Consider the following 13109-nt stretch of genomic DNA (forward strand, 5'->3'; position numbering starts at 1 on the left):
TTCTTCTTGTAGTGACTATCCGTTTTGGATGTTGGCGACCATCATGGCAATCTGTACTTGCACACTAAATCGGTACTGCTGCTCTAAAAAGATTTGTAGTTGTTGTGTTGAACGACGTACGTACATTTTCTAGCAAGGTAATCCTTCGCCTTCCTGGTTCTCAGCTTCCAAATGGGGTTTGCCAAATTGCCATGATGGTCGCCAACATCCAAAACGGATAGTCACTACAAGAAGAAAAAGTTTTATATTGTATAATAAGAAGTAACATTATTATTATTATTATATTTATATAACAATGAAAAAATTAAAAATATAGTTATAATATTTCATATATATTATTGTGTATCAATTTATCAATCAAAGATAGAATAAAAATTTTATTTTTTTTTATATAACGCGGGCACATAAATTTGATACACCCTGTATATTGATTTGTAAATATTTATTAGAAGTTAGCTGTCGCGCAAGGTGGTTTCTCCTTAATGAGCTTTTCCCTGAAAAATATCAGACATTTGTAAATAAAAGTGAAGTGAAAGTTATTTAGGATTATAATTTTAAACCGATTGTTTATTACGGGAAAAGTAAAACCACAGGTAGATGTAATTATTAGTTTTTAGAAAAATAGAGGTAAAGAGAATTGGAATTTTAAATATGTTTGTTTAATGACAGGAATATTTAGATAATTTCCGAAAAGTCATTTGTTTTGAGTAGAAGTATTGTTTGAAGGAATGACTGGGTTTTTCGATTGAAACAGAGGGAGGTGGAGAGAGAAATGTTTCTGATTAGCTTGGCAATTTGGAATGGGGAAAGTTTTGTTTGAATGTTGAGACAGTTTTGGAAAAGAAAGATCATTGTGTGTTACCGGCAGCCGAGAGGGAGCAGTCAAAAGTTTTCGTGAGTAGTTCAGCAGCAAGTACTACTGTTTTGTTTTTGATAGTGGGAGTAGCCGAAAAGTGGTACGAGAGACAAATCAAATCGAGAAGAAATACCTCTTTGATTCTGTACAGTCCAAGAGAGTAAGTTACAAGAATTATCATTATAAAAATTATTTGTGACACCAAGTAAAAAAAGATACTTGGGTCTCAGGAGATTATTGTTGAGAGAAAGAGAGGAGAGAGTTTTGGATTTTATTGAACGAGTCCTGGTCAAAGGAAGCCTGGCTTGTGTTTTGGAGAAATAGTTGCTGGTATCCTGCTGGATTGTTTGCTGAGAACGGAGAGGGCTTTGATTGGTAGTCTAATATAATCAACAAGGAGGAGCTGTTTGGGTCAAGAGGAGACATCATTGTGTGTGAATCAAAAAGGTCAGTCAATAACCTATGTGATAGATTTTTTTTATAATCAGAAGTTAATTTTTTTACGTAAAAGCATATGAATTTAAGATTCCAACATTTCAAAAATTTAATAGGAAGTATAAGTAATTTTGCGAATACCAAATTTGTTTGTTAGCTGGGTTTATTAATGGTATCAAGAACAAAGCGATAAATATTTGTTTGAATTAGATTAATTTATATGGTAAAAGTTGCTTTTGGACAGTTATGCCCACAGAATTTAATTGATAAATTTACAGAACATTGCTTTTGATAATAAAGGTAATTGTATGTTTTTATTTATGATTTTTCTATTTACTTCCTTTTCCTATTTTATCATGATAAGGATCAACTAAGAGATGCTGAAACCACGAGAGAAGATAAGTATAACATAAAATAATTTAGACATTTTTTTATATTATAAAAAGGCACCCTGAGATTCTTTCTTAATTTTTATGTATGATTTGCGTTAATTAAATAATTGATCAAGTAAAAAATAATTAATATAAAAGTAATAAAAAGCAGATCATAACAACATGGCGCCCAACGTGGCGCATTAAAGTATCTCTGGTTGTGAATTTGAAAGGATAGGAAACGGAAAAACAGGTGAAGGAAAATTTATTTGCCCGTCGGAAAAAGTTGCTATATTTACAATTTATGAAATATTTTGTTTGAGTTATTTTTTTTATCTAGGTACAATTTTACATATTTATTTTATTTTTGATTGATTTGAATTTTGATAAATTTGAAAATTTGTGTGATAAATTGATTATATTTGGGGAGAGAAAAATTTTCGTCTCTACAGCATACAAGGTATTTTCGAATTTCGTATCAGGCGGGGAGAAAAATTTAACTACATGCCGACCACCAGAAGCAAAAGCAAAGAAAACAAAAAACAAGAAGAACAAGAAGAACCTATAGAACAAGAAGACATTTTCGAAACAACAATCATGGCATCAGAAAAACAGGAATTATCAGGAATAGATAAATTATTACAACTGATGTCACAAAAAATGGAAGAAAATCAAAGATAAACAAAACAAGCAATGGATGAAGCAAAAAGGACAATGGATAAAAATCAGGAAGAAACAAAACGAGCCATAGATGAAACACAACAAAAAATGGGTCAAAAAATGGATGACAATCAACAGGAAACAAAACAAGCAATAGAAGAGAACAATAAGAAAATAGAGGAACGCATAGAAAAATATGAAAAGGAAATAAGAGGTTGTTTGACAACAATGAAAAACGAAATGAAAGAACAAGAAATGAAAATTCAAAATAAAATGGAGGAGTTAACAAATTGCCAGAAGAAGGAACTAGAAAATTTGGAAAATAAGTTGAAAAATGTTATTCAAGTAGACAGAGAAGAAATGGAAAAAAGAATAACTGAAAATGAAAAACTAATTGATGATATCAGAAATCAACAAAATTCCGGAGAAAGAAGAGAAACGATTATCCATAGTACAGAGGATGTAAAAGTAAGATTTGGCGGGGATGTAAAAAAATTACACCCAGTAATTTTCATAAATAATTTAAAAAAGAAAGTACAATACATCGGTAACTTCGAAACAGCCAAAGAAACTATAAGGAACCATCTTAAAGATGAGGCGAGTTTATGGTTTGATAGCAAAGAAGGAGAATTGGACAATTGGCATAAATTCGAACAAAAGTTCCTGAGTTATTTCTGGGGAAAAATACAACAGCTAGAAATAAACAAGGAGTTGCAAAATGGGAGGTACCATGATAGAATGGGTATTTCAGAAAAAACATATGCACTACAATTATACAACAATGCAAAACATCTACAGTACAATTATTCTTCCGAACAGCTAGTAGAACTGATAGCCAGGCATTTTGAAGATACCTTAGAAGATCACATAACGTTACAAAACTACAAAGATATCGACAGTTTATGCCAATTCTTACAAATAAGAGAAGCAAAAATGAGAGAAAGAGAAATAAGAAGATCGCAACAAAATTATAGACAACGCGAAAATCAAGACTACAGAGATAGAAGACAAAACTTTAGGAGAGATTATACAAGAAGAGAATTTATTCCGAGGAGGGAAAACGAAAATAGAGACAACGGAAGAGGAAACTATGAACAAAGAAATCGGCAATGGAACGAAGACAGATATCGAGAAAACCAAAATAGAAATAACAACCGCACATATCAAGAAGACAGAAATGATAATAGAAGGAATGAACAGGAAAATCGTGGAAACCGATACGGGTCCGACAGACCAAGAGAAAATAGAAGAGCGGTAAACAATACGCAAATAGGTGAATATGAGGATGAGAGACAAAGCGACGGAAGAAGAAGCGAAGAAGAACAGCAAGCGTCTTTTCACGAAGGCGCTCACTAAACACAAAAGAACAAACAGGAATTTTTTGTCACCCGAAGGAATTTATTAAATTGGCAGGAAATAATGATAAAAGAAGTGGAGTAAATTTAAAATTTGTAGATGGTTTTATCAATGAAAAACCGATTAAAATTATGATGGATACTGGTTCGGAAATTAAATTGATTAACAGGAAATTAATAGAAGAGGTTGATTTAACGAATTTAATTTACAAAATTCCCAGGGTAAATTTAGTGGGCGCAAATAAACGGACTTTGGCAACAATAAATGAAGGAATACGAATAAAGGTTCGATTGGGGAAGAAATTTTATGCACTACAATGTGTTATAATGCCGAACATGATGCATGATATGATCGTAGGAGTGGATGAATTGTCAGAAAAACATGTGGTGATAGATTTCAAAAATAACACGATGTAAATCACAGAGGGAAAAGAAGAAGAACAGGACATTCTGGAAATGGACAAGGAACATGAGAAACGGAAAAAGGATAAGGTAGACAAAAAACAAACGGTGGAAATGAATTTGGCAATGAAGCAAGGACAGAAAAGAAAGAGGAGAAAGCAGCAGAAGATAAGTAAAGACAATGAAGCCTGGGATTCCTCGAAAAAAGAGATGAGCCCAGAAGAAGAAAAAGAAGAAAAAAGATTGACACAAGAAAATGAAGCTTGGGATTCCTCAAAAGAAGAGATGAGCCCAGAAGAAAAAGAGATCAGAATAGAAAAAGAAGGCGAAAGAGATACCATTGAAACTGTGGTATTTGAAGAAGAAGTATGCAAAATGGAGGAGGCAGAATACACAATAAACCTGTGTAAAGAAACCGAAGAAAAAGAAATAAAATTGATATGTGGAGAAGAAAAGGAGAAGGAACTGCGTGAAATATTGAGGGAGTATGAAAATTTAATAAATGAAGAAATCAGAGTAGCCAAAAAGTATGAACATTCATTTGAGGTTAAAGACTTAGGAAATTTTCGATCGAAAACTTACCCCATCCCATATAAGTACCGACAGGAGGTGAAAGGAGAAATCAATAAAATGTTAGAAGATCAAATCATAGAGAGATGTGACTCGCCGTATATCAACCCCATCGTGATTGTAAAAAAAAATCAGTGGAGAATTGAGGCTATGTTTGGATGCCCGGAATATAAATCAACACACGGTATCTCAATATGAACCACCTCTCAACATCGAGGCTATTTTGGGAGAATTACAGGACCACATATTTTTTCTAAAATTGACTTAAAACATAGTTTTTGGTTGATACCTTTAGCAGAAAAATGTAGAAACTACACCGCTTTTTCGATCGATGGTATTGTGTACCGATTTAAAGTAGTGCCTTTTGGGTTACAAAGCGCTTGTGCAGCGTTGGTAAGAGCTCTCCATACAATATTAAACAGGTATGAAGATTTTATAGTACACTACATCGACGACTTACTAATTTTTTCACCAGATACATCGAGTCATTTGAAACACATAAAAATTATCTTAGAAGAGTTGGACAAGGCCAGATTAAAATTGAATATTGAAAAATGTCAATTTTTTCAAAAAGAAGTGACATATTTGGGTTTTAAATTGGAAACAAAAACAGTTAGTTTAGCCGAGGACCGGGTAAAACTCATAGATGAATACCCAAGGCCAACGAATTTGAAAACATTGAGAGGTTTTCTTGGTACGATCAACTATTTCAAAAAACTAATTCCTGATTTGAGCCAGAAGGAGATTCCATTGATAAAATTACTGAAGAAAGGTGTTAAATGGAATTGGAAAGAAGAACAAGAGAAAGCTTTCCAAATATTAAAAGAAGAATTCTCGAAAGGAACTAAAATATATCATCCCATGTACAATTTACCTTTCATATTACGAACTGATGCGTCCATCCAAAAATTCGCGGGAGTTTTGTCGCAGATACAAAACAACCAAGAAGTGCCAATTTGTTTTATTTCCCGGGTGACAAAAACACACGAAAGAAAATACAGTGTGACTGAATTAGAGTTTGCTAGCGTACTTTTTTGTGTAAATAAGTTAAGGTTTTATCTATTAGGAGCAAAATTTACAATTGAAACAGATCATGCAGCTTTAGTGCATATCATGAAAAATCGACTGGTTAACAATCGTATAAATCGAGGCATTTTGTTACTACAGGAGTATGATTTTGAGTTTCGATACATAAAAGGAAAAGACAACATTATAGCCGACGCTCTCACACGGGATGAAGACACTGGAAAAAAGGAAGCAATTGTTTTTCAGGTGGGACTAAATATCTTGACACAAGAGGAAGGTGTATTTTCGTTAAACGAAATAAGAATAAATCAAGAAGATCTGGAGGAAAAAGAAGAGCGGAGAGGGAAAATGACATTTTCTTCAAAAGAATCGATGGAAAGGAACTATATTTGGTAACACAGACATTGGCAGAGAGGATCATACAAAAATTACACGATGACAATGGGCATATCGGTAGCAGGAAGGTTTGGCTGGTTTTTCGAGAAAACTATATCTGCCGAAAAGATTACCGGATTGCCAAAGAAGTGACCCAAAAATGCGAAATATGTCAAAAATATAAAAGCAGAAATTTCAGAAATGAAAATATGGCTAAAAATATTGTATCCCGTCAAAAATTGGATATTTGTAGCAATAGATATGTTAGTGATCTGATAATGACCACGCAAAGGAACAAACATATTTTGGTGATGGTCGATATATTTTCAAAATACGTAAAGTTATACAGTTGCCGTACGACAAAGGGGGAAGAAATAATGAGAAAGATTGACAATTTTATAGCCACAGTAGGAACACCAAGAAGAATTCTCTTAGACAATGCGACGTATTTCCGGAGTGAGCGTTTCAAGGGACAGCTTCAAGACAGGGGAATAGGGACAAATTTTGTCAGTATCCGACATCCTCAAAGTAATCCTTCAGAGCGTTTTATACAGGAGACTACGAAATTCCTTTGCATTGCTGCAAATGGACAACATCGACGATGGGATAGGAAAGTGGCAGAAATAGAAAACTATTTAAACACCATTCCAAGTACGGTGACAAAAGAGACTCCGGAATATATCATGAAAGGTGTTATGCCAGTACGCCCATGGGAAGAACCTGAGCAGAGGGAATACCAACGAGTTTTGGAAACTGTGCAGAGGAGGCTGCAGCGCAGTAATGAGAAATATCTCCAAAGATAAAATCATAATAGGAGACGACGACCAGTGACTTTTCAGAAGGGAGAAAAGGTGCTTGTAAGGGCATTACGAGTATCAAATCTCACTGGGGACGTTTGCGCAAAACTAATGCCTATTTTCCAGGGGCCCATACATCGTGCACAATGAAAATGGAATAAACAGTTATGTTCTGAGGCATGTGGAATCAGAAAAAATTCGAGGAGTTTACAATATCCATGATGTGTACAAATACCACGAATAAAGACAAATGCATAAAATTTAAGGTAGGATAAGAGAATTAGGTTAGGATAACATGATAACAAGAGAAAAGTTTGTTGTCGAGAGAAAATAATTTTTTTTGCAATTATTAAAAACAATTTTATCTCAAAACAAGGCGGGGTTGTTATTGTGTATCAATTTATCAATCAAAGATAGAATAAAAATTTTATTTTTCTTATATAACGCGGGCACATAAATTTGATACACCCTGTATATTGATTTGTAAATATTTATTAGAAGTTAGCTGTCGCGCAAGGTGGTTTCTCCTTAATGAGCTTTTCCCTGAAAAATAACAGACATTTGTAAATAAAAGTGAAGTGAAAGTTATTTAGGATTATAATTTTAAAATGATTGTTTATTACGGGAAAAGTAAAACTACACTTAGATATAATTATTAGTTTTTAGAAAAATAGAGGTAAAGAGAATTGGAATTTTAAATATGTTTGTTTAATGACAGGAATATTTAGATAATTTCCGAAAAGTCATTTGTTTTGAGTAAAAGTATTGTTTGAAGGAATGACTGGGTTTTTCGATTGAAACAGAGGGAGGTGGAGAGAGAAATGTTTCTGATTGGCTTGGCAATTTGGAATGGGGAAAGTTTTGTTTGAATGTTGAGACAGTTTTGGAAAAGAAAGATCATTGTGTGTTACCGGCAGCCGAGAGGGAGCAGTCAAAAGTTTTCGTGAGTAGTTCAGCAGCAAGTACTAGTGTTTTGTTTTTGATAGTGGGAGTAGCCGAAAAGTGGTACGAAAGACAAATCAAATCGAGAAGAAATACCTCTTTGATTCTGTACAGTTCAAGAGAGTAAGAATTATCATTATAAAAATTATTTGTGACACCAAGTAAAAAAGATACTTGGGTCTCAGGAGATTATTGTTGAGAGAAAGAGAGGAGAGAGTTTTGGATTTTATTGAACGAGTCCTGGTCAAAGGAAGCGTGGCTTGTGTTTTGGAGAAATAGTTGCTGGTATCCTGCTGGATTGTTTGCTGAGAACGGAGAGGGCTTTGATTGGTAGCCTAACATAATCAACAAGGAGGAGCTGTTTGGGTCAAGAGGAGACATCATTGTGTGTGAATCAAAAAGGTCGGTCAATAACCTATGTGATAGATTTTTTTTATAATCGGAAGTTAATTTTTTTACGTAAAAGCATATGAATTTAGTATTCCAACATTTCAAAAATTTAATAGGAAGTATAAGTAATTTTGCGAATACCAAATTTGTTTGTTTAGCTGGGTTTATTAATGGTATCAAGAACAAAGCGATAAATATTTGTTTGAATTAGATTAATTTATATGGTAAAAGTTTGTTTTGGACAGTTATGCCCACAGAATTTAATTGATAAATTTACAGAACATTGCTTTTGATAATAAAGATAATTGTATGTTTTTATTTATGATTTTTCTATTTATTTCCTTTTCCTATTTTATCCCGATAAGGATCAACTAAGAGATACTGAAACCACGAGAGAAGATAAGTATAACATAAGATAATTTATACATTTTTTTTATATTATAAAAAGGCACACTGAGATTCTTTCTTAATTTTTATGTATGATTTGCGTTAACTAAATAATTGATCAAGTAAAAAATAATTAATATAAAAGTAATAAAAAGCAGATCATAATATGTATCATTTTTGTAATATTATTTCTTCAGAAATGAGATTTGACATATAAAAGTTTATCAAGAAAAACAAATACAGTGGTAAATAGACTGTATATTATAACGGTAATATTATTAAATTGTTTTCGGTCAAAATTTAATACAAGTTACGTAAAAATTTTCCGAGCGCGCGGATTTGAAGCGAGCCGGGCGATTTGCAAAATTCGGCCGCTCGCAAAAGCACCGATTTTAAAAATAATTTTTAATAATTAAATGTAACTATATTTTATAATAAGTTTTATTTTAAGATAATATGTCTTTCTTTAGTCAATGACTGTAAAATAATTTCTTAATTGTGATAAATAAAGGCACTACGATTTAAGAAAAAAGAAACAATTATCTCGGCTTCAGTTGGTTGTAAATTTTTTTAATTTTTTTATAAATCTTCGTTTCGTGTTCAGCAACAATAATCTGTAAGTTAGAAACGCATAGGTTGTACAGCGCCGCTTCAGCTCTAAATGTTTATAACGAAATTTGCCCCCTATTTTCAAACCCAACATTTAGCTCGGCTTCAGTTGGTCGTAGAAATTTTTTATTTCTTTATAAATCTTCGTTTCGTCTTCAGCAACAATAGTCTGTAAGTTAAAAACTCGTAGGATGTACAGGGCCGCTTCAGTTCTAAATGTTTATAACGAAATTTGCTCCCTTATTTTCAAACCCAAAAATTAGAGGTTTAAAAATGTTTTACGTATTTATTTACATCAGAATATGAAAATATAACTCTTTAGAAGGAGATTGGATGTTTCATCAACTCTATTCTAGTTTTTTTAAGTTATAGCCTTCGACATTTGACCTCTTGGAATAAACAATTTATAATATCTAAGCAATAAATTCGTTAATCCGGCCTTACAATTTTTTTATGTTTGGAATTGAAAGATCTTCATTTTAAAGCTTTAAAAAATAAAAAAAAAATTATTTGTACAATAAATAACGCAATTGTAAAAAACGGCCATTTTGGACCTTTCGCAGGCTGTTTTGCAATAACCAATAAACGAAATTAAACTTACCATAGCTCAAATTGTAGGTTTTTTAATTTACTACAACTTTCTATCAAAAAGTTTTTCTCTAGAATCAATATCCTAAGCTCCAAAATTAAATAAAAATCTTTAAAAATTGCAAATTTAACAAATGAAAATCGCAATAAAAAGAAAGCTCACAATATTTTTGGTCACATTTTAGTAGAAATTATTCCTGGCATCGTCCTTTACAACACCTGATAGGTTTCAAAAATTCCTGAATTATATCACGTTTTTTCACCCACAGCCTGGAGTATTAACAAAACTTTAAAAACAGAAAGGCACATAACGTAAACAGTTCTTATCGACACCTACAAGAGTTATTTGTCAACCAGGTAAGCGATATGTACAGCGCAACATAAGAAAGACAAGATTGTTTAATGGAGGCTCGGTGTTTTGGGGTGGAATTCCCCTGGGAGTAAGTACGGATTTGGTGTCTACATGGAGGCTCTTTAAATAACGAGAGGTACATTACACATCTTTTTTTTCTCAGAACACTCTTTTCCTTTCGCACTATATATAGTAAATAATTTCATCTTGGTGGTATGATAAGAGATGGTCCTTCTGACGTATCGCACGTCGTCAGTTAAAACACATATTAAAGAGTAAAACCGTCTGGTTTCTTTGTTATTAAAGGTATCAGAGAAATTAAAAATAAAATGTTCAAAAATATGAGACTACAACATAATATCAATGTATGACCACCTTTGTACGTTTTCCTCCGTTCAGGTTGTCTCAAACTTTTGTTTCGGTTAAAACGCATGTTAAACTACATAAAGATATCAGACCGTCTTTGTTTCTAAAGATATTAGGCACATTCAAAAAACAAAATGTTCCCAAAACATAAGATTACAATACGATTCCGATATATACTCACATTTGTACCTCTCCCTAGATGGTGTTTCAAACTTAACATAAGAAAAACATTTCTTTTTTTGTACCTGATATAAGTACAAAAAAGAAGTTTGAGTAAACCTTTGCACAACTGTGTAAAAACTAAAGAAAAATCTAAAATAATAAAAAAATAGCGGAATCCGTTAATCTGTTCACGAAAAAATCAACTATGAAAATGAGCATAATTTTTTATATCCCTAACTTTTGACGAGCACTTTATGTAAACACGTCAAGATCACCTATCAGATGTGACTTCTAAGAAAACTCGTTGAAAAGTCTTAAACATTCTCCTTATTCTGTTAATACTTTAAAGATTACCCCTGTTAAATAGGTAAAATACCCTCACTCCCAGATTCATTTTTTTTTTCATTTTTTCACGTTCTATGTGATTAAAAAATAAGATTCAGCGCAATTTTAACCCTCCATGCCCCCTTCCTTCAAAAACATCATTTTTTCGTGTTTATTTTTTTTAGGTGGGATGCACTCAATTTATAAAATTCAAAAAATTCAGAGGCGTAGTTGAGGCTTTTACAAAACACAAAACATGTCTTATTGTTATAGACCCGTAGGTTTACTGCACTCAAAAAGTTTTTTTTTTTTCTAAAACGGCGTATATCTTTTTTTGAGCTGTCTACAGGTATAATTTTTTAATATTGTTCTGAAGCTATTTTGTTGTGGCACCTTAATGCAATTTATTATTTTTGTTAAGAATAAGCCACCATTTTAGTTTGAAATTAAGTTTATTTGACGTTTCGATTATTTTTAACGTTTAACGTCTAATTCCTTGTTTATTTTTTGTATTTTATCAAAAATTATACTTTTAATTTTTTTCTGATTTTTCCGTAAGGTACGCCACTTTCAAAAACCAGAAAAACTGGTTTTTGACGGGCTTTTGGGGATTTTCCCTATTTTTGATTTGATATATTTAGTCCATTCTTTCACGGTTTTTGCTCTAAATTTTAAAGAACCGCTCGGATTGACATGAAATATGGCATACGTATAGCTTACTAGTCAAAGAAAAAAAATGATGTTCGGCCGATGTGTGCTTTTGCCCTGGGGGTGAAAGTCACCCTCTCTTGGGGGTGAAAAATATATGTCCAAAATAAGTCCGGAAATGGGTAAACTGACTAATTTTAAGTAACTTTTGTTCTATAGAGCTTTTTCGCCAAGTCAACACTTTTCGAGTTATTTGCGAGTGAAAATGTTAATTTTTCAACAAAATAACCACATTTTTAGACGGTTTTTCGCAAATAACTCAAAAAATAAGTATTTGGTCGAAAAAAAATTTGTATCAAAAATATAGCACGTAAAAAAGTGAAAAACACGGTGTATATATTAGGTCACGATACCTAGTAGAAGCAGAGTTATAGCCAATGAAAAATAGATTCATATTCACCAAATTTTAAATAGAATATTTCGACGTGAAATATCCAAAAAATTAAGCACTTTTTGGGGAAAACCCAATTTAACTTTTTTAAAGTGTTTAAAAAAAGCTTTATTTCTGTTTTTACAAAAAGTTTCTAGCATTAAATTTAAGCAAGTTACGCTCAAAATAAAGTTGGCCCCTTTTGTTTTTGCAAAAAAAAATCGGGAAGACCACCCCCTAATTAGCAACTTAAATGAAGTTAATCATTACCGCTCCACAAATTATTTTACTTATGTTGTCTTTATATGATCTGTAAGTTTTATCGATTCAAAGTTGTAACATTTTTTTTATATACTAGGATTAGTTAATAATTAATTTACCCGTTGGATTAAATTTTAAACCCACTAGTACTCATTACTGGTACGCCTATGGCCGTTTCCGTAAATAACTACCCTTAGCTAAAATTGGCTATCATAACGGTACTGGTACAATTCGTGTCGGTATGACCAACGCAAATAACTGGAGTCTATTATTATAAACGGAACCATTTTTTTTATTGCAGCTTTGCCGAACACAATGTTTTGGAAATAAACCTTGCCCTTATTTTATATAGCGCTTGCTATTGTTATCTGTTTCGCATAGAAACCTTCCAAAGTTTACTATCAACCTTCCGTTAGGTATGACACTTTATACAAAGCGGCATGGCATTACAAGGTTTTATTACCAGTTTGCGTTTCGGTAATATTTCAATTAACTTTCCCTTTCGAAAACCCCAGTTAGGTTCGTTGCCTTCTCTTGCGGTCTGTTTGAAGCGCGACCCTATTTCAAAGGATCTATTTTTTTTAACACTTTACAACTCAAATACCGTTACTTTACTTAAAAACGCAAATAGGTCGGTTCCTTTTAAGAGTTGCACTTTTTTTGAGTAGGGAGATTATATCCCCACTTTTTTAGAAGGAAAGCATCGCAAAGTTTGCGAAGAGAAAGGAACTTCGTGGCTGAGTATCGTGGGGTACAGACGTCTGTCTAGTATCTAATACCTTATCTACGATCTACCTTACCTA

Source organism: Diabrotica virgifera, chromosome 2, assembly GCF_917563875.1.
Source record: "Diabrotica virgifera virgifera chromosome 2, PGI_DIABVI_V3a".
NCBI lineage: Eukaryota > Metazoa > Arthropoda > Insecta > Coleoptera > Chrysomelidae > Diabrotica > Diabrotica virgifera.